At 48.7% G+C, this 21,358-nt stretch overlaps 1 protein-coding gene across 9 annotated transcripts in view; it reads left to right on the top strand.

Moving 5' to 3' along the window:
* CACNA1C (calcium voltage-gated channel subunit alpha1 C) overlaps positions 1–21,358 on the top strand; it is a 649,893-nt gene that overhangs the window by 308,676 nt on the left and 319,859 nt on the right. The window lies entirely within an intron of this gene.

The following is a 21,358-nucleotide window of genomic DNA, read 5'->3' as shown; positions in this document are numbered from 1 at the left end:
TGTGGTGTCCAGGAGGGGGAGACGACAGTGCCCTGTCCTCTGACAGCACATCTGGAGCTTGGGCTGCCCCTGTTTCCAGGGACCAAGAAGATTCCTCATCTCATCTTGGTCGCATTCAGTGAGGGCAACCAGAGGAGCCATCTGGAAACCCTGTTACGTAAGGACCTGTGCAGGACCTAGGGACATTTTGCCTAGAGAGGAGAATATTTAGGGGCAATGTAACAGCTGATGTCAGTTACATGAAAGGGTTGTCACAAGGAAGAGAAATTAGGCTCATTTGGAGGGGCTTCAGGAAGCAGAACTAGTTCTTGGGGAGGTGTGAAATGGAGACAGGTTTGAGAACAATGTAAGGTATAAGTTATAACAATTAGATGTGTGAACAAACGAGAGCTCATCTTGAAAAATGATAAGCTGTCCAGGACAACAGGCTGAACAGCTCTCCTTGAGGAGTGATCATGAAAGACTTCATTGAGCAGAAATTGGTCCAGAAGCCATGGAAAGACCCTTCCAGCTGTAAGAGTCTGTAATTTCATCAATGACTGACTGGAGGTCTAGTTTGAATCTGTCAGCCTTGGAGTCTGTATTTCTAACAAGCTTCAGTTGATGCTGATGCTGCTGGTCCGGGGACCACACTTTGAAAACCACTGCTTCAGGTCACTTGGAGTAACAAATCAGGAGGGTTTTGGGGGCCTATAGCCTAATGATATAAAAAGCCCCGCAACAATATATGGCATATGGGAGACACATGCTACATGATAAGTGACTCTCTTATCTACAACTCTTGGACTGTATTGTTGAAATCTGTGGAATGAAATTACAGCTGTTCAGAGGTCTGAATGGACCCACATTTTTACCCTGATGATAAGACAGCCCTATCACCAGGCCAAATAAATTGAGGCAGATCATTGAAAGTCTCTAAGGGAAGCAAGTGCTGCGATTTTCTTCTATTCTTCCATTTTTAGCTGCTCTGACTTGGTGGGAAGGTTCACTGTCACTTAGAAATTCAGGAAGGATATAGTAATGGCCTCGGGTTTCGGAATGGCTCACCTTTAGCTTTTTTTGGATTTTGTCTTGTTGGTTGGTTGTTCATTGTTTGTTGTTTTCTTGACCCTAGAAGAAAGCTTTCCTCGGTGAAAGCCCTTGCTATGATGACAGCATAGTTCATAACATAAAAAACCACAGATGGGCCCCCAAAGTCTGAGGGTGTCCCCCGTGTCTCTGAGTAATTCTAATGAGGATGTACACCTCTTGTGATTGTCTCCATTCAAAGTGAGCCTCATTTACTTGAGTTTACAGCTAATTGGTTTAGGGAGGAACAGCCTTCCCCCCCACACACACACACCCCTGCTGCTCTCTTCCCAAGCTTATGATGTGGAGTGTGAGCAGACTAGCAGACTGTGAGCTTACACACTTTGGAGTCAGTTGCCATGGTGCTGGGGAGGAATCTGGTTCCTATAGCAACATCAGGTTCACTGGGTGCACCTTATAGCACAGGCAGATCTTGAGCAGTGGCTTATTTGATCTCAAGTCAACCTGGGAGAGATGGGTGTATGTAGTACTGAAAAATGTCCCATTTTCCTACAGCTCACCCAGTCCTTCCTCTCTGCTATCCTCTCTTCCATATCATCAAATTAAAATAATAATAATAATAATAATTTCACATGCCCTTTCTTTAACCTACAAAAATAAACCAAAGTATTACTTTAATACTGTCTTCAGATTAAGGTATAGTTTAGAGGGTCAATTTCTATTTTGCCCCTTTCTAACACCAATCCACTCATTAGCATGCCTTGTCTCTAGCCTGGCCTGCCCAGCTAGTTAGGGGCTGTACATTTTACTTACCAGCACTCATCTTTATTTCACCCTTTTTTTCTGGTTAGTCTTCTCTAACTTCCTTCGGGTCCTGCCTTTCTTCCCTGGTGTGCTAGAATTTTCTGGTATTGGAATGTTGATTGCAATATTGAGGAAATTTGGCCATCATTTTTGGTTATACTGAGGTTTTTACCGTCATGGCGATCGTTGTTTTTACCCTTTTCTGCTTTCCTGTTATTTGTGGCTCCCATTGGAGCTTTCCTAAATTCTCCGTGCCTTCCTAAGCCCTGCTTGTTTTCCTGTGGCTCGGAACTGGGTGTTATTGTTCGTTCATTGACAACCGTGCCACGGGCTGACGTGCCAGGTAGGCTGCCAGAACATGGCCTTCCAGGCCGCCATCCCTCCACCTTTCACCGTAGCGCGTCCCAGCCCCTGTACCGTGTTGCCCCTCCGGGGCCTCAGGCTGCCAGGTGGGAACCCAGCCAAGCGTGGTTTTCCCATTCCTGGGCCTTGGCAGAAGGGTCAGTGCTCCCCTGCAGCTCACACCCCATCTAGCTCCCCACCTCCACGGTTTGTCTCCTCCTCCGTCCACTCCAGAGTGGGGTCCTTAGCCATTCATTTAGCAGCCAGAAAATACTGATAGAGCTAAGAACCACAGCTGCAGGAATGACACATTAGCATTAGGTGACAAATAAACCGTCTCCCATCAGCGTCAGCCCTACTGCATCCAACCAGCACAGTTGAGAAAGCAAATGACAAGGTTGAAAGTCATTCCTTCAGTCTCCAAGTCGAATAGAAGCTGGACTCTTGGAGTCCTGGGTGGTGTACCAGGGTCTGCGGCAGGAGAGCCTCAAAGTTTGACAACATTGTGTGGGAATCGGGCAGGAAGATTCATAAAGTGCTTTTGGTGACAGTATATGCTTTAATTTGTACAAAAACATTTGGAGATAAGATTATTATCCCATTTTTCAGATGGGGAAACTGAAACTGGGAAAGGATAAGTGATTCATCCAAGGTCACCTGGCTAAAGAAGAGTCAGAGCTGGACCGTAAACCTGGGTCCACAGCTCACTTCTCACACCTGCCCTTCTCCCTGGGCCGCAGATGTGCTGAGATCCTGCCGCCCGCAGGAAATAGCTTGGCTGAGCCGCTGCCGAAGAAGGGACAGCGTCTCCCCCGTGTGCCACCTTGGCAGGCTGGGTTGGCTAGGGATGTGTTGGGCACAGGTAGGGCTTGGCCTGGGGAGCTGCTGATGAAAATGATGCCCGGTGTCGTGGCCTGGCTTGGGGTCTGGCCCTGCCTCCAGCTCCTGTGGCCTGTTAAGCCAGGGCATCTGCCACAAGCAGACCATGTCTTAGCTTTCTTACTAGGAAGTGAAAGAGTCCTTAAGGTCACGTTCATTTGTATCACTGCATGATTTAGAAAGCTCTTTGTTGATGATCAGATGTTTCTTTTTGAATGTATTTTCAGCTTCCCATCTATAGTCAATACTGAGTTGTTCCCTGTGGGTCTGTCCAGGCCCCTGCTCTCTCTCCTCTCCACACATCACACCATAAGGATGCTTTTTATTACTGTTATAATTATTAAGTTGAATCCTTGCCTTAGCATTTTTTTAATGGGCTACGTAGGGACAGTGGCCTTCTGATAGTGGTGACCTGGTCAGTGCAGAGCCTTTAGCTCTGCTGGTGTTGTCCAGAGCTCATCGGTAACTCCCGGGCTGACCGCAACTGATAGCAGAAGTGTTGGCCAGGCCACAAGGATTGAGAGCTATCCTCTCTCATGGGGGGATTGTAAGAGATTAAACCAATCTAGAAACTGTCAGAGAAGAACCAAACCCCCAGCAAGCAAAAGAGAGGGATGGGAAGTGGGTCAGGTGGGGCCCCGTATGGCCATCCTTTGCCTAGCACCTTGCCCGGCACCAGAAAAACTCACAGGCATTGCATAAATATGGGTTAAATTGCCACGATTGCTCAGGTAATAGGAGGGGCTGAGCTAAAGCAGAGTCTCCCTTTAAGCCTCAGCCTTGGAGCAATGGTATCTTTTTTGCCGGTAGAAAACATGTGGCCATCCAAGGCTACACCGGATTAGAAGTCCAGCGGGGAGCCCCAGCTCTGGCCCTGCTGTGTGATGTTAGGCAAGCCATTGAACTCCAAGCCTTGGATTGTGAGGACAAGCACCCCTTCCTCTCAGACTTGCTGCCAAGTCCTTACAAAATGCACTTGAGCTTTGGGAGGAAGGGGGGGAAGAGAACCAGGGGTAAGGTCTTACCCACCTTCCTATCCCCAGCACGTGGCAAAGTGCTGGTGCTTGCAGGTTCTTAAAGAAAGGGTGGTTGGATAGATGAATAGATGGGAGGACAGATGTACAAATAAATGAACAAGGATTATTCTAGGAGCTGGGGAAGATACACTTCACTTACTTTGAAAGGGTTGTCCTACCTTTCTGTAACAGGCCAAGGGCCAGTTCCCTGCTGTCTGTTTCTGCCCAGAGAAGCCCTGGGGGTGGGGGCGGGAGTGTGGAGAGCTAGACCAACCCAGAAACACTAAGGCACGAAGCTTTAACTGGGATTCTGCTGATTTGGGCTGAGTGACCCTACATCTGTCACTAGAAGCGTATGTTCCCGGCACACCTTTCTGCACGGAACACCCCAGCCTCCAGCCTGCACAGCACAGAAGGGGTGGGAGGCGGTGGCACCCCCAAGAGTGTGGCACACCAAGGCCCAACACCGAGCATGCTCTGCTGCCTGCCTGCCCGGCTGGAGATGGATGACAGTAATCACAGAGATGATAATCTGGCCTGTTCTTCCAGGCCCACCTGCTGTTGCTGTTGTCACGTTCTGTGCTCTGCTGCCATCCTCCGCAGCGGTGGGGCCTGCATCTTGGCAGCCCTGGGCTAATAATTAGGGGTGGGGCAGCTCCCCAGCTGGTGCGATATATTTGAGGAGGGGCCTGGGGAAGAGGGGATGGCTGGGACCCAGCCAACAAAAGGAGAAATTAAATGGGCTGTCCCGGGAACCCACAGTTAGCATTTAAACTCCAGCATGAGCTGTGGGTTTCACCCAAAAAGCAGGGCTTTGGCGATGGTTCGGGCTCCCCTCCTCCCCCATCCCCTCTGCTACTTGTGAGTACAATTTATTCTGGCGAGGTTGGGGTGCCTCTCAGATATGATGCTGTCATGCCTAAGGCTCAGGGGCCAGGTCCTGGGGCTCTCAAGGCATCCCATGCAGCGTGAGGACAAACACAGTGACAGAAAGCAAATGAGTGTGGCTTCACCAGTGCCACCGCGGCCTCTGACCCATTCACAGCCCAGGTGGCAGCCCAGCCCTCAAGGGAGCCTTACTGAGTGCCCTCCACCGACATTCCTCAGGCCGTCAGCATGGGTGGTCGGACCCAAATTCAGAGGGAATTAGGATTTTGCTTCATTTACTGTCAGTATCGTTCAAACTGTCATATTGGTTATGGGGAGACAGCCAGGAGACACTGATAAAGGACAGCCACAGATACTGTGCACTCAGCACATCTGTGTCCTTTATGTCATGTCATCCACACCACCCGCTTACAAGACAGGCTGTATTATTTTCAGTGTACAGCTGAGTAAAGTGAGGGTCACCAACATTTCATGGCTGGCCCAAGTTCAAAACCAAGTGTGCCTGACTTCTAGACCTCTTTCTATTTCTCGGTGCCGTCCAGAACATGGCCCAATGTCTCCCTTAACAGAAGTGGGGAATGTCACCACCTCTCCTGTGTGGAAAAACCCAGGGAAAGAAGGTGGGCCTGAGGACTCCAAATGAGCTCCTGAGCCCAAGAGCTGAGTAAACGGGGCTTGCCAGGGAACCCGGTGCTCTGGAGCCGAGAACAGGGTGGGGCTGGGCTGAGAGCCCTCAGCACAGCTGAGCTGTAACTTCTATTCAGCCAGGAGCTCGTGGAAATCACTTGCCCTCTTTTGGACTTTAGCTTCTGCTGCTTCTGGAAATGATGATGACAAAAGAAATAATATAATTAATGATCACAAGAGGGTTGATAACTGCTTGGGAACAAGCAAAGCACTGGGTCTTGGGAACGGACGCCAGAAGTAGAAACAGCCTCAGAAACACTGGTTGGGAAAATAGAAACCAGCTTGCAGGGAGGGGTCTGGGTGTCCCAAGGGATGCCTGGGCCCCCACGTGTGGAGTGGTTGGAATGCATTATGCCCAGGTGGATGGCCAGATGTAGTGACCTCGATGGCCTCTGCAACGTGCAGTTTTTAACATTATTTTTCCCACAGAGCCACCCATCTTCATTATCCATGGTCCCTCAAAGCCATCGGACACAGGCATGTTCATGCGGACCAGCGTATACAGGGCCATGCCCAGGGCCGGTGGTGGGAACTGCCCTAGCTGCACAGTAGGGAGCCCGTCGTCTGTGGAGAATTTAAAAACAATAATCAAACTGACAAAAAGTTGGTTTGCTTTGTATCGCCATTATGTCCTGGCAATTCTAAATAACGTCAGTGATACAGTACTGCCTGGTGGGGCAGGATGCTTCCCCACGCCCCCCCCACCCCGTTGCATGCCACAGAATCTACATTTCTCCGTCAGCCGGTGCTCCCTTGGCTGTTCCTGATGTCGGGCTGGTGGGTGGATTTCCTCATGCACCAGCAGGCCACCGTGGCCCGTTCCACGCATCTTCCTGGTCAACCTGCGCTTACGACACAAATTTAACTTCTTTGTGGTTGTAGTTCGGCAACTACCTCGAGAATGGTGGGAAACCCCAGGAGGGGAGGAGAATAAGCAGGGAAAATACTGTTTTCCTCTTTTTGTTATTTACTTATAAATGTCACAGAAATATTTCTATTCATTTTGGGTTTTTGCAACGTGCTTTTTTTAACTGAGGCCTAGACCCAGGGCCTCTCTTGGCAGGTCCCTTTAAGCAGAAGCGAGGGAGGGAGGGCGTGGCAGGGACGCGTGGAGCTGCAGAGGTACTTGTACTGTGCAATTTTCTGGGTCCTGACTGATAAATTATTGTGCGTCTTCCGTGTGCTCTGACACGCAATACAATTTGTCCACGTAGCAGTGATGATAGGCTGTCCTGGGCTGATCATCGAGAACCCTTTATTTAGCTCCTTTAGCCTTTTAGAGAAATCTTAAGTAACTGTTCACGTCCCTTTATCAGTTTTTTCCTCCACATTTTAGCATAAGTGGAAAAAGCTTTTAACCTTGAGAATTTTACTCACACGGGGGCTGGGGGCGAGGAAGATATGTTGTTAAAAGCGTAAAGGAAGTGGGTGGATCTTGACACTCTCTCGGCTGGAATGGGTTTTTCTTGGCCTGCCTCATGGGAGTGTGAGACTGTCTGGGTCCTAGAGGTTGTTGAGTCCACCATCATTTTACAGGTAAAGAAAGGAGACCCCGAGAGGTAAGTAACTTGCCCAAGGTCACATGGTGGGTCTGCGGCCAATGCACCTGGAGGCAAGGTTGAGCCCTGCTCCCCATCAGACGGGCCGCCACCAGGCCACCATGCTTCCCTTGGGCTTTGGGCCCCCAATGTGTCCCCACACCTAAGTGATGCTCAAGTCAGCATGAACACCTGTTCGACACTCTGCCCAAATGGCGGGTCGTCCCCTGCACACTTGTCCGTGTCACCGTTATTGGTGATAGGTTGTATCGTCACGGAGACAGATGCCATTTCTGTTTCTGTGTAAATTGCCGCATGTAGCGTCTGTGTGGTCTAACCCCACCTTGTGCCCACCAGGCTTTGGCGTTTGTATGCCACTCTTTGGATTTGGTTTTACAAACCTTAACACACGAAGCTGCCTGTTTCCTTAAAGGCACAGTGCTTGCAATTTGGGTGAACTGGAAAGCAGTGCCTGGACGGTGGTCTTTAATTCAAATATAGTTTCCAGAAGACAGGACCAACAACAAGAGGGCAGGCAAGGATTTTTTCCATGTGTTTTGATGATGGGAGGAGCACCTGTTAATTGTTCTCTATCTGGTTATATTCAACTGATTTTTTTCACCCCTCTGGGAGTCTTCTACTAACCTTTTCTAATAGAGGGGGTCCCTAAATAGGTTTGATTCCAGATGTTTCCTCATCCCCATTTCATTCCCAGAGAACAAATACACAAACCATTTGGGTCAGCTTTCAACATATCCTCCTGTTCTGATGAGGCCCTGCAGGCCCTGATCATTCTCGCTGTGAACCCAGTCCCGGGGTTGGGGGCGCCTCGCACTGGGGAGCTCTCTCACATAGTAGCCTCACCTGCCAGACACTCCAGCCCCAAGGAGAGACACTGCCCCTTTCTGCACAAGAAAGGCCCTCGCTGCAGAGGGATTTGTCCAAGTGGGTATCACAGAGGTTTGTTCTGGGCTGAAAGCTGGCATGAAAGGGCTCTGCCAGTGAGCAACATTAGAATTAAAGACATAATAATACTAATTAACTTTCCCATGCCCATGCTCTGTGCATTTATTATTTGTATAGAGATAAAACCTTAAATAATAGGCCAGCCTCTTCGGGAGCCCCAGTTGGGGGGGAAGAAGGCAATGTCCTCATTACAGCAAATAAGATGGATTGTGTTCTGCCAATGTGGCACCTCCCCCAAGGACAACCTAGAGAAGGTGCGGCTTCCTTCAGAGCCAGGCCTGGGTCCTGGGACATGCGCTTTGCCCTCACAGAGTGTGGGGAGGGCAGGGGGACGAGGGCACGTGGAAGAAGAGAAGTGATTTCCTGTGACTCGGCCATCTGCCTTCCTGGGCCTGCCGTGACCCCGACAACAGCAGCCCTCGGCCTGGCTGCCTGGGGCCGCGGGAAGGTCCCTCACTTCTCTGGCCTCAGTTTTGTCCTCTATGAATGGGGGAAGGTGGGGAATAGATTAAAAAAATCATCAACCTGGACAGGCTTCAAAGAGTCCTTGAAGCTCCTGGAACTATATGTAAAAGACAAATGTGTTTCTGGGCATTTTTAGGGACTAAAAGTCCATTGCTTGCCTCTAACTCTCAGAGGTCCCTGAACCAGGTGAAGAGCCACTAAAGGAGATGTCCCCCAAGGATCCACCTGGCTCTTCTAGTCGATGAGTTTAGAGCTGCCAGACCTGATGTGCCAGGGTCGTGGAGGTGGATGATGGATGCTCGGGTTGAAATACCCTCTAAAATCACTGCTTAAAAGCAATTGACCAAAGGGCTTCCCAGCAACACTGTCCGAATGTGCAACGGCTATTGAAAGCTGGCTCTGCTCCCCAGGTTATCCTCAGTGTGAAACCCCAGGACGCTGTATCAATTCTGGGCTAACCCTGAAGGCCACTCTGACCATTGGGCAGCATAGCGGTTCCCTTGTGACTCCGAACCAAGCCCGTCTCCCTCTAGTTCCCTCACCGTCTCGAGAGCCTGCGCACCTCCTCTTCCGCTGCAGCCGGCTGGTCTGCAGAGCCATCGATAGCATGTCTCGTTTGGAAAGTTGACTAACACGTTAGTAATAATGAGTTTGACAACTGGGAATGCTTGAGAAAAAAAATCTTCCAGAGTACTTGGAGATATCCTGGGGGAAAATAGAAACAACTTTATTTAAGAATTGGAGCATCTGGGAAAGTATTAGGAGACGGATTCCCAGGGACTGCCCAAGAATCCGAGGACCCTCTTTGATTAAGTCCTGCCTGCAGCCCAGTGCAGACAGGTCCGTTTCTCTTTTGCTTTCCCCAACATCCCCCTTGCTCTCGTTGAGCGTTCTTTACCTGGGATTCAAGGGGTCTGTAGATCGAATTCCAGAGGGTCCATGAACTTGGATGGGAAATAATTGGATCTTTTCAGACTTCCTACTGAAATGTATCATGTTATTCCTTTGTGAAGATAGGCAACCATAGTAGTAGCAGCTTCTGTGATTTTGTCCACCGGTACAAACCATGCGTGTTTTCCTATCCCACTGAGATAGTTATAGATGTCTCAAAAGGACTGTTTTCCCCTCACCAGTATTTCAAAATTCCGGTGCTCCACTAGATTTTATATTTAATGCATTAACAAAAAGCATGTGTATTTTTAGATTGAAAATTCACCTTTTAAGGTGAATTTTGATAACTATATTTCCACATAACTGGTTTTCTTTGCAATCCTTGATTTCCTTTTTTTTTTTTTTTAAAGATTTTATTTATTTATCTGACAGAGGGAGAGAGAGAGCACAAGCAGGGGAAGCAGGCAGGCAGAGCGAGAGGGAGAAGCAGGCTTCCCGCTGAGCAGGGAACCGAATGCGGGGCTCAATCCCAGGACCCAGGTGCCCCTTTGATTTCCATTTTAAAACGTTATTCTGAGAAGGGATCCACAGGCATCACCAGAACTGACAAAGGCCTCCAGAGCACCACAGGTTACAGACCCCCACGCTACATCCACAGTTCACTTCTCATCCTGTGCTGCTTCTGTCCGGTTCTGAGCTTATGTGAGTGTCAGGGCGGGAGAGGCAGAGTCCAGGAGAGGGGAGGATGGAGGAGCCTGTGTGTGCTAAGAGTTGAAACCAAACACATACCCTATAAGGAAAGCTTCCTAACTCGGGAGACCCCAGAATGGTTTTGCCCCGACACTATTTTACATCCTCATTACATAAGAAAATAACTCGTGAGTATTGAAAGGAACTTGCATCAGTGTGGGTCCGGCAGACTTAAACCAGAGCTCCTCAGACACCTTGGTCAGTTTATTTACTGAGGCCCCTACTCCCCACTGTCCCTTAGAGTCCAATGGCAGGGAAGGAGCCTTTGCTCTGAATGCCTGGATCAGAGCTTGGAAGGGGCAGACTCTGGGCTAAGCAGGGCTTGCCCGAGACCCCTATTTGGGGGAGGGGGCATAAGACACTAGCGGTTAGGACTTGGGACTCTAGAGCCAGCTGGAACTAGTTTCCAATCCTGGGTTGAAGTCCCAGCGCTATCACTAACCCTGTGACCTAGGCACATTGTTTCATCTCTTTGTGCCTCAGCTTTCTCATCCATAAAATGGGGTGCTGGGCCCCTTAGGCATGCCCGACTTGTCGTAAACACTACACACTGTCATGTGCCGACCGCCCCTGCAGCATTTGCAAAGCTCTGGGAAAGGACAGTGGACAGGGAGCAGTGGAGACTGAAGCGGGGAGTCTCGTGGCAACATTCAATCTGGGGGGTCCTGAATTTTCCTTTTACCTGTCACTCACATCACGACAGCTCGTGGGTGATTAAGAGACCGGCAACGTGGCCGCAGCTCTCTGGGGGTAGGAATGTGCCCTTTCTCCTTGGTTCCTAAGTAATGGTGCCTTCAGGTCCAGTTGAGTGAGGGGTCAGCTGCGGCTCCCGAATAAGCGCATGCCGTTATAAATAGGAGGCCAAGATTCCCAGACAGAGAGGAGGGCAGTCAGTGAGCCGGCAGCAGAAGCTGGGAATTGTCACTGCTCCGTCTGTAGGGATAATGTTAACAGCAATAATCATCATCCTAAGAAAGGATCTTGTAGCAGAGCCAGAGTGAGCCTTTTTCCCATGCCTTCCTGGGGAGAGCTAGACACTCAGACCACGTCAAAACAGAAGGAACCAAAAATACAGCGAAATACCCTTTGCCCCAGTGGCCCTCACAGAGAAAGGGGATGAGACGGCCCGCTGCAGAACGGGCCCAGAGACGAGAGGGAGCCCAGCCCTGAATTTATCTACTGGTTTTAACTTCCTCCTTTAATCACCTCGGAAGAGCTGTTAACAGGCAGGAAATCTAATTGATTAGCATTTCGCCTCCTGGCTTCCCTATCTGCCCCAGGTGCTAACGAGCAGGGAAATCACAGATCCTTCCCGACAAGGTCCTGAAGAGGTCATGGGATTGCCACCCCCACCTCAGCTGAAGCCCAGCAAACGACAGGTGCGCTCTGGTTTTTAAACCCCCGCAGACTAATTTTCTTGCCTCTTGTGATCACACACCACACAAGGGAGCCCCAGCACCGCCGGGGACCTGCCTGCCACCCATCGCTTGTCGTGTTGGTGGGGCATCGCTGGTCACCTGTCTTTCTGTGGAAGTTCATATTCTTGAAGACAGTCATTGGATCTCAGTTCCCGAGGCTGCACAGCTGAGCATCTTTCACCCTGTGCGCACACGCTGTCCTTTCGGACCCCTCCCCTCAGTATGTTGTGTTCACCTCCCTCCTTGTTCTCTTTCTGCTTCCCTTGTGGGTCCCAGAATTGGGCACAGAACCCATTCGAGCCTTTAGCAGTACTGGGTATGGTTACGGGAAGTCTCCTAGCACCTGCTGGCCCCTCCTTTCTAACAGAAGCAGGATGCTTCTCCCCTCCAGGACCCAGCTCTTGGTCAGTCCCCGTCTCCCTGTCTCCTTGATGTGCATGCTCTCTTTATTTCCCTTTCCCTGTAGACACTCCTGCACTTTTTCTTCTCTGAGTAACAAGAGTGACAGGGAAGGGAAGCTAAGGAAAAGTAAGCTGCGTGGCCAATCAGAACCTGGGACTTCATCCTCTCCTCGGACGGGTTCACTGCCCACGAGGGGCACTGCCCATTAGGGGCACTGCAGGAGACAGACCAACTCCGGAGCAGCAGGATTCAGAGGCCTGCAGAGTACTTCCTTTGCAATCTGAACAAAGCCCATTCCTCATCGTTAGCAAGTGCTTTTTACTTTTTGGTCCACTGGAACTTGAGAGCACAAGCAGTTATCCAAAGGGCTGTGTGTGTCCCATTCGGCTTTCATAGTCCCTGTTGATGCCATCTGGAAAGGGGTCAGGGAATGGTCAGCTTCCGGCATGGGAGCCAAGTGACTGGGAAAAGAGAGGGCGATGGAGAAAGAGACAAGCCAGTGTTCATTCGGAGAGGCTGAAAATCACTTCCAAGGGCCTGAAGATTTACAAAGACACAGCCTGGATTCCCAGAGCAAATGAGTCTTTCTACCCATAACAGGTTGTAATTTGAGTCATATAGGAAGTTAAGAAAGTGAAAACATGAGCAAATGCCAGTGTGATAAAATCATAGTCTCCAGGCTGGAAAAGACATTAGAGGGATCTGCTTGAACTCCTTCACTTTAGAGATGGGAAAGCTGGCCTGCCCGGATTCACACGGCTGCTCACTGCAGGACGGGGCCAGAACCGTCGGCCCGAGCCGTCTGTCCTGCTCAGGCCTCGCTCTCGCTCAGCAAATGAGCCTCTCTGCCCATTGCAGATACAAAACCAAGAGACAGCCTGTCAGAAAATAATTTCCCCCGCTTTCTCAGGATCCACCACCAAATACATTTATTTCTATAGCCACCCGTCCCTTGTCCCTGTGACACCCCTGCACCCAAGGGCCCGTGGGACCCACAGCTTCTCGGCCTCCCTCACGCTGTCCCTCCCTCTCCACCCTCTCTCAGTAGCTTCATTAAATCCCTGCTGGCTTTTGCCTGCAAAATTGCAACCTCCTCTGGCCTGGTCTCTCTTCTCCCCTGCAGTCTTAATCCATTTGCCACTCTGTAGCCAGAGTTCGCTCTCTAAAATGCAATCCTGATAAAATCGTTTCTCTGTTTAAAAGTCTTAAAATCCTTCAGTGGCCCCAGTTTCCCCTTAGGATAACTATCAAACTCCTTAACGTGGTTCAGAGACCGGTGGTTCATACCCTTGGATGCACATTAGAATCACCTGGAGATCTTTTAAAACTCACCAATGCCTGGTCCTCACCCCTACTGATTCCACGAAATTAATCTGGGTTGGGGCCAGCCATGGGCAGCAGCTGGAGCTGCTCCGACTGGCTCGGGAGAGCCAACCGGTAAATGTTCAGGAATTTTGCAAGTGGGTTGTTAAACACAGCCATTATGAAAAATTAAATTATATAAACCTATAACTAAATTACATTAAAAACAAAGGTCACAAAATACTCAAAATCCATCACTTCCTAATGATTTGACTGCATTTTCTTACCGACTATGCTCTTGAGGTTATTTACATCGATTGTGTTTGTGTGATGGAAATATATAATGCTGTGCTATTGTGCGTATCTTCCCAGCTCTGCTTTCCGTAGCTTGAAATCAGGGGGAGTATTCATACCATGAAAGGAGCAAATGCAACAGATAAGCCCCCCATCCAACCCAGCCATTAAATATTTATATCATTGGGTGAGGCTCATGTGTGGACATAATTTTTTTAAAGCTCCCCCAGTTGAGTCTACTCAAAGTTGAGCTTCCTTCAGTCCGGCCACACAGAACCACCTGCAATGGCCCAAGTATGTCGTGTTATTTCTTGTTTCTGTGTTTTTATTCCCCTTGACACACTGTTGTGTCTTGTGCCTGGGACACCTATTGCTTTCCCCTCGGTCTGGCAAGCATCTGTTGATCTTTCAGAACTCAGCTCAGTATCTTGTCCTTTAGGACAAGTCCCCCTCCCCCGAGTCTGCCACTCTGCCTCTGGACCTGTTCATACAGAACCTTAGAGCACTTTCTGACTATATTTCTCTCTCTGCCTCCTCTTAGACAGGGAGCATCTTGAGGGCAAGGTCACAGCCAGCTCACCTACATCCTAGCATAGTAGATGCTTAGCACATGCTGCATGGACAAATGAATGAACAAACCCAGGTCTCCTGGCCCCGCGAGCAGTGATCTTCCCATCACCCCCACCTGACCCAGCCCTTCTGAGTTCCTAAAGAGTCAATTGCTTCCAAACCTGTAAGTGGATTGTGCTCTGTGCCTGCTTCTGTTGAACCCATAGAAAGATGGCTCTCAGCTGTCTTTTATTGAGTTAAGTTTAGTTGCTTCAGGTTTGGGATGTGGTGGTGCACAAGGCAGGCAAGAGGACGGCCCTCACAGACCCTTCAGTCACGGGGGGCTCAGGGGAGGAAAGAAGCACTTACTGTTAAATGTGCTAAGTGCTGTGGAATGGAAAGTGCCTGGCTTCGGGGTTACCTCTTGGTCTGTGGGGCATATGGCTCCCCAGACTCGGTGAAGTCTGGGCCCAATGTTGAGGAAGGAGGAGGGTTGGAAGGTGTTCCATGAAACTGGAACTTGTCCTGTGTGGGCTCCAGGGCCAGAGACAGCTCGGTGGGTTTAAGGAACTGAAAGAAGTTGTATCATAGAATTGTAAGAAAATGAGTAGTGACAGCTGATGCTGGAAAATCAGTCAGGGACCAGCACAAGATGGGTCTTGGAAGCCATTTTCAGGAGTCTGGATTTTATCCTGGAAATGGTAGAACACCACCAAAAGCAGAAAGCAAGGGAAGCCTACTATCAGATCGGTATTTAAGAGAACTCACTCATAGTTGTGGTCCAGAAGAGACAAAAAAAAAAGACAGGAGACCTTGCCTTTAGTTGGGAAGAGGCTATTGGGATGGATAGAAGGGGATGCATTCAAGAAGCAGAATCATGGAACATGATGGCCGGACTTAGTGGTGAAGGGGAGGGAGATACGAAGATCTGGTTGGAAGGGTAGGGAGGCAGATCAGTTCATGGGCTCATCTTTGGGTTTGTGGAATTGGCAGGGTCCATGATGTACGCAAGTCCTGTTATCTGGGAGGGAGTTAGATTTTCAGATCTGGAACTTAGAGGAGAGATGTAGGAGAGAAATATAGACTAAAGGTAATCGGCTTGTAGATGGTACTGAAACCACAGAAAACAAAGGCCATCCATTGCCAAGAAGAATGAAGAGGGTAAGAGGAGCGTGAGGCATCTCAGGACATCAGCATTTGATAAATGGCCAGAGTAAGAAGAGCTGGTGGGCCCCAGGGGCCAGAGAGGTATAAAGAAAACCAGGGAAGTGTGGAGTTGTGGAAGACAAGGAAGACATGTTTGGAGGAGTAAGTGGTGAACAGAGTCCCACGTTCTTGCTGATAGGAGAGGTCAAGTAAGATATGGCCTGGCACGTGACCCTTGGATTCAGAGCATGTTGGTCACTTGTGAGGTTGGCAAGAGTGTGGGTGCAATGTTGAGCAGAGGCCAGGACACACCATGCTGAGGAGGGGTGCAGGGATGAGATGATGCAGACAAGTGTGTAAACTCCTTCAGGACATTCGGCTGCAAAAGGCGGGGATTGGAGAGGGCAGTAGACGGAGGGAATTCTGTGAGATCAAGAAGGGTTTTTGGCTTTATAGTTTGCTTTCAAGGAGGAGAGGCAAGCTGGTTAAATTTAGAGTAAAAAGGAAGATTGTGAGCTTGTCTTCTGAATGAAGGAGAGTGACCTTTTAACACGATCAACGCCATATGTCGTTGCATAACCACTGTGTCTAACCTGATAGACATTTAGAATTGTCAAAGACACTTCCTTGCTTAGCGTTATTTCATTGACAGCTGCCTCTGCCAATTCACCATTGCCTCCTGATTGTCCATACTTTGGGCCTTCATTTTTCTCTTCCTTGACAGATTTTTAAAATAAGCCTCCCGTCAACCAGCCTTTTGGGGGAATCATTAATCCCACGGGTTTGTGCTCTGTTCTTAGTCCTGCTCTGCTCTAGCCCACCCGTCCCCATCTCTAACCCCTCTGGCCCTGAGTCCCTCTGTTCCTTCCTCCTTTCTTTTCAGGGCAAGTTCCAACTGGTTAGGATGTACTTATGTAGTTCCTGCCTCTCCTACCTCTCATTTATCAGAGTTTACAGAAAGCTGCCTAGGGGTGTCTCTCATTCCTAGGCTGAGGAAATTAGGCTGAATTTTTATTATGGCTTCTCTCAAGAATACTTCTAGAAATCACAGAATCTTAGAACCTTATGACAGGAGTAGAAGTTGAGAGGTCATCTAACTGGTCCCCTTACCCCTTGCAGTTTGATTTCTAAACTCCTTATAAATAGATCTTCTTCTTGAAGATTTCTACATAAAAGATCACAACCCAAGCCTATGATTAGGGTGACCATATAATTCAGCATTTGAACAGGGATACTTGCAAGAATGAAATGGGGTCCCTAACCAAATAGGACACCAAGACAACTGAGGTAAATTGGGACTGTGCTGGGCTAGCCAAGACACACAGTCATCCTACATATAATGAGTATGAAGGACAAAATCTGAGAAAAACTTTTTTGGCAAAGGTTTAACGTTAGGAGATCGTCACAGAGCATTTCCTATATAGGGTAAGCGTTGTTCTAGCTACTGGAACCAAAGATGAAAAAGACATAATCCTCTCCCTTAAAATTATTGGGGAAGAGAGACACAAATACAATTTGCAATCATTCAGTTTGGTAAGTTTTTATTCCGGTTTTGATAAGGAATGGTTTTATGAACAAAGTGCTTTGGGAACACAGCAGCAGTGATCAGGCTGTAGGGTTCAAGAATCAGAGGAGGTGACCTGAGAGCTCGGCTTCAAAGAATGACAGGACTACTCTAGAAGTAGGATTGTAGAGAAAGGGGGAAATGTGAAGATATGAAGAGAGTGTGTGACCAGAGGGCAGTGTTCATGGAAAGAGAGAGGCAGGAAATAAAGCTGGGAAATGGAGTGGGGCCCTGCTAAGGAGCTTTAACCTCTTGAAGGTGTCATTAATTCTGGGTGTTTGTGATCTCTCACATGCGTGCAGGGCTATGGCATGCTGGAGTTCAGGAGACACATCTAGGGAAGGTATAGAGAGGCCAGAGTTGGGAGTGATTGGGGGTAGGGAGATCAGCTCAAAGACTCTCGGAGCAGCAGTAGAGTTGGGGTGGCCCTGAACTAAAGCAGTGTCAAGGAGGACAAAGAGGAAGAGAATTTGGCAGTGGAAATGATGGGCCTTAGTGCCTGACATTGAAGATGAGAAACACCAAGTTGGCAAGATCTGAGGAGTCTACTTTGGAAGACCAAGAAGATGGGCTTCTATTCACTGAGACATGGAGTAATAAGGGGCTGGGTCTGACATCACTGAAGGCAGTTCAGGGCACTTATTTAGGTGCCTATGGTACATCCACATGGAGACGCCCATTATATCTCTGGGTCTGGGGCTGAGGGGACACATTCTTGCTGGAAATATTGATTCTTCAGTGGATTAATTGAAGACGTGGTGGTAGATGAGATTAGTCAGGGAGCAAGTGTGGAATTGGGAGGACTTGGGAACCCAGGCTTGACCTTTGGAAAGCATCTAACCCCAAAGAAAGGGGAACCATGAAGGCTCTTCAGAAGGAACAGTGAGCAAGGTCAGAGAGAGCCAAGAGGAGGACTGTCCAGGAAACCAGGAGAGAAGGACGCTCAGTGGTGCCAGTGGTGACCAAAGAGAGTCCACTTGGTCTCAGACCCAGGTGGTCCTTTGGCAATCCTTAAAAGAGCAGTTTTAATAAAGTGATTGAGCAGGAGCCATGGCTAGAGTGGGGTGGGAGATGGAGAGGAGGAAACAGCAAAGTGTAGCCTGATTCTTTAACATTTGGAGTTGAAGCAAAGGAGAAAGTTTGAAGTTTGAGGGTGAGCTGGGGTTTCACAAAAGCGTTTCTTTTCAGGTTAATGGAGCCTTGAGGGAGTCCCTTTTTATAGTGAATTCTTAAAGAACACCCACTCTGGGCTCTTCAGTATAATGAAGACTTAGCTCTGCCCCTTTAAATGGGTGCTACCCAACATATTAGCCACGAGGCACATGTGGCTATTTAAGTTTAAATTAATTAAAAACAAATCAAATAAAAAATTCAGTTCCTCAGTCTCTCTGGCCACATATCAAGTGATGAATTGCCACATGGCTCCTGGCGAAGACCTGGGACGGCACCGCTACAGAGCCTTTCCAGTGCCACAGATGTCCTGTCGGACAGCGTTGCTCTAGACGTCACCACATTCAACCATCTCCCCGGTCCTGCCTTGTAGACTTTAGTATGCTATCAGTGTTCTCTCATTTCCAAACCCAATTCTAAGGGGGAAGAAAGCCAGATGATATTTTTATCCGATATGCTGAAAAATTCTTATGATTTTAAAGTCAACATTTTCCCCAGATGTTAACCTACAAATAAATTGTTCTAGATGTTAAGCAAGAGGGGAGGAGGGGTAGACAAATGGATTATTTCTTATGAACCATCTCTTTATGGTCTTTTCATAGTTACCATCAAACTATTTCCATCTGATACTTGCCCTCTGTGCATCCACAGTCACTTAATTTTTCTAATTTTTTAAAAGTGATGTGCTCATTAGAAAAATTTGGCAACAGAGCCCCTTCCTTCTTTCCAGGAAGCTAACGGGCCCTGCTAGCTTTCCACCTGTCTGGGCATCTTCGAGCAGACCTTGTCAGCTGGTGGAAAGAGAAAGCATCCAATTTGCTGGCTCCTTATGTGTATCCATCAGTTGGTGGTAGATTTCTGAGAAGTCATCATCTGGGCACAGGACCAGAACATACTTCTCATTTTCCCTAAGCTACTTTCTCCTTTATCCTTCTGAGGGAATTTGTCTTTGGGTGATGCTATGTCTCCAAGATGCTTGTGTTTAAAGAGGTCTTTTCACTGTTGTTGTGCAGAGGACTTGAACCCAGGCTGGAGAAGTGTCACAGATGCCCCCATGGGAGGCGGAGGGGTTGCCCAGAGAGCACATCGGCTGAGTGTTCTCAGGGATGGTCCCACCCCACGTGGATGTGTTGATGGGCACATTCAGCAGACATGTGGCAACTAGAGAGCTTTTCTTTTCTGTCTCTCTGGGCTTCAGTCCTTACGTCTAATAAGGGCCCCGCAATACTGACAGACCACCGACTAGTGTTAACCCTCTAATGAAGTACCGCCTCAAACTCCAAGCCCCAGACAGACATCTTCCCCTCAGCTAAAGCTCACCCTGGTAGCTGCTCCAGGAGTTGGGAGCTGTGTATCTGAAGCTAACGCGGCAACTTCATCCTCCCTGGAAATCTGGGCTCACTGGGAGAGGCAGGGCCCCCCAACGAGTGCATCTCAACAGAGACTGCCTGACACACGGCAGAACACACAACCTGGGCTGAGGAGGCCTCCTCGGATGATCAGTAGCTGAGTAGAGCAGGGGCAAGCAGTATGTGAGGAACTTCCAGCTGCAGACCTGGACTGTGGGCTCATCCCCGGGTGGCCAGGGCCCCCAACACCTGCTCCCCCAAAGATGGCAGGTTTCCGACTGCTGGAATCCTTCTCATTTTCTGGCTTTGTCATCAGTTAGCTGGGTAACCGTGGGCAAATAGTAACTGGAACAAGCTTTGGAGCCTGACAGCCTGGATCTCACATCCATCCCTTGCTAACTGTAGGTTTAGGGAAAAGCACTGAACTCTAAGCCTCTGTTTCTAGTCTGTAAAAGATTATAGGGATACTCACTTTGTTTGCAGAGTTGTTCTGGAAATTAAACAATGTATGCCAAATGTCTAAAATAGGTGTTCGGTAGATGTCAGTTTCCCTTCTTCTCTCAGGTTTATATCCTTGCTGGAGCTAAAATCCTGTCCTCCCAATGACCCTTCAGGGTACGGCCTACCTCTCTGAATTAGACTAAAAAAGGAGGCTGGGCAAGAATCTACACAATGGGTGGTGCAGTCCTGCATGATCCAGTGTTCTCCTCTTCCTGGGTGGAAGGGTGGTCCCTTCTGGGGGTGCAGTCCTGCATGATCCAGTGTTCTCTTCTTCCTGGGTGGAAGGGTGGTCCCTTCTGGGGGTGCAGTCCTGCATGATCCAGTGTTCTCCTCTTCCTGCTTCTGATGTGGCTTCTCTCTGGTGTGAATACAGCAGCCCTTCCTTATCTTGCGGGCTAACCCTGGACACAGCTGTGATAAACACAGGCTTCCTAATCTTGGAGCTTAAAAAAAGTAAGTGTTGATTAATAAAATAAAAATCTCTCCACTCCTTGATGCTTGACTTTCAAAGGAAGAGGTAGAATAAATCTGAGCCTCCTCCCTCAAGTACACCTTTAAATATTAAACCATTGACTTAATTATTAAAAAAAAAAAGTGGATCCCCTACTGCCTGGAACAAATAGCCATCTTCTCTCCCTGGTGGAGATGAGGTCATATCACTTCCTGTCTATGCAAATATGAAGGGTTTTCAATACTGGAAAACCCTGGGTGGGGTTTCAGAAGGCCTCTCCCCTTGGCCCACCCAAAAGTCTTCAGAGAAGCAGTGGGGAAAGCGGTGGGACTGAGCCGGAAGGGCTGGAGGAGGGAGAATGGCAGCCCACCCCCAGAGAAAATGCAGCAGGTGGTACCAACCCAGTCTGTCTCAGCTTAGAAGTCTTAATGGTTTGTTCTCCCATCTGTAACTAGCCTGGATGTGCCGTAAGCTGCATCGACAAAGCCAGTCTGAGGCTAGACTTCACTTAGGGTCCAAATTCTGCACTGTCAGCTTGTTTAACTCTCTCTGTTTGTATTTTGTATTTGCTTTCTTTTTTTCTTAGTTTCCTAGTGAAGATTTTATATGAAAATTCCCAGCTTTATTTTAGCCTAATAAATGTTTATTCATGACTCTTAAGACAGAGAGAATCAGTGCGCCCCTAGTGGCAAGAAGCAGTAGTTACAGGGAAAGGGAGCCCAGCGTCCCTCAGAGCCCAGGGAGGAGCAGCTTCTGCTGGAACTGTCCAGGGGACAGCAGATTTTCCAGGCTGGACCTCTTTCTTTCTTCCTGTCTGAGATTTTCCATAGGTACCTTACAAGGTAGGCTCTTTCTGTGCATCACTGAGCCCTGTGATTTTAGAAAAGTTGGGCAGTGAACAGGACCTGACTCCCAACTTTCTCTTTTGCATTTATATCAGCCCAGATCTGAGCCACA

The sequence above is a fragment of the Halichoerus grypus genome, chromosome 6 (assembly GCF_964656455.1).
Source record: "Halichoerus grypus chromosome 6, mHalGry1.hap1.1, whole genome shotgun sequence".
NCBI lineage: Eukaryota > Metazoa > Chordata > Mammalia > Carnivora > Phocidae > Halichoerus > Halichoerus grypus.
Note: the sequence above shows the minus strand (reverse complement) of the source record. Positions and strands in the feature narration are given on the sequence as shown.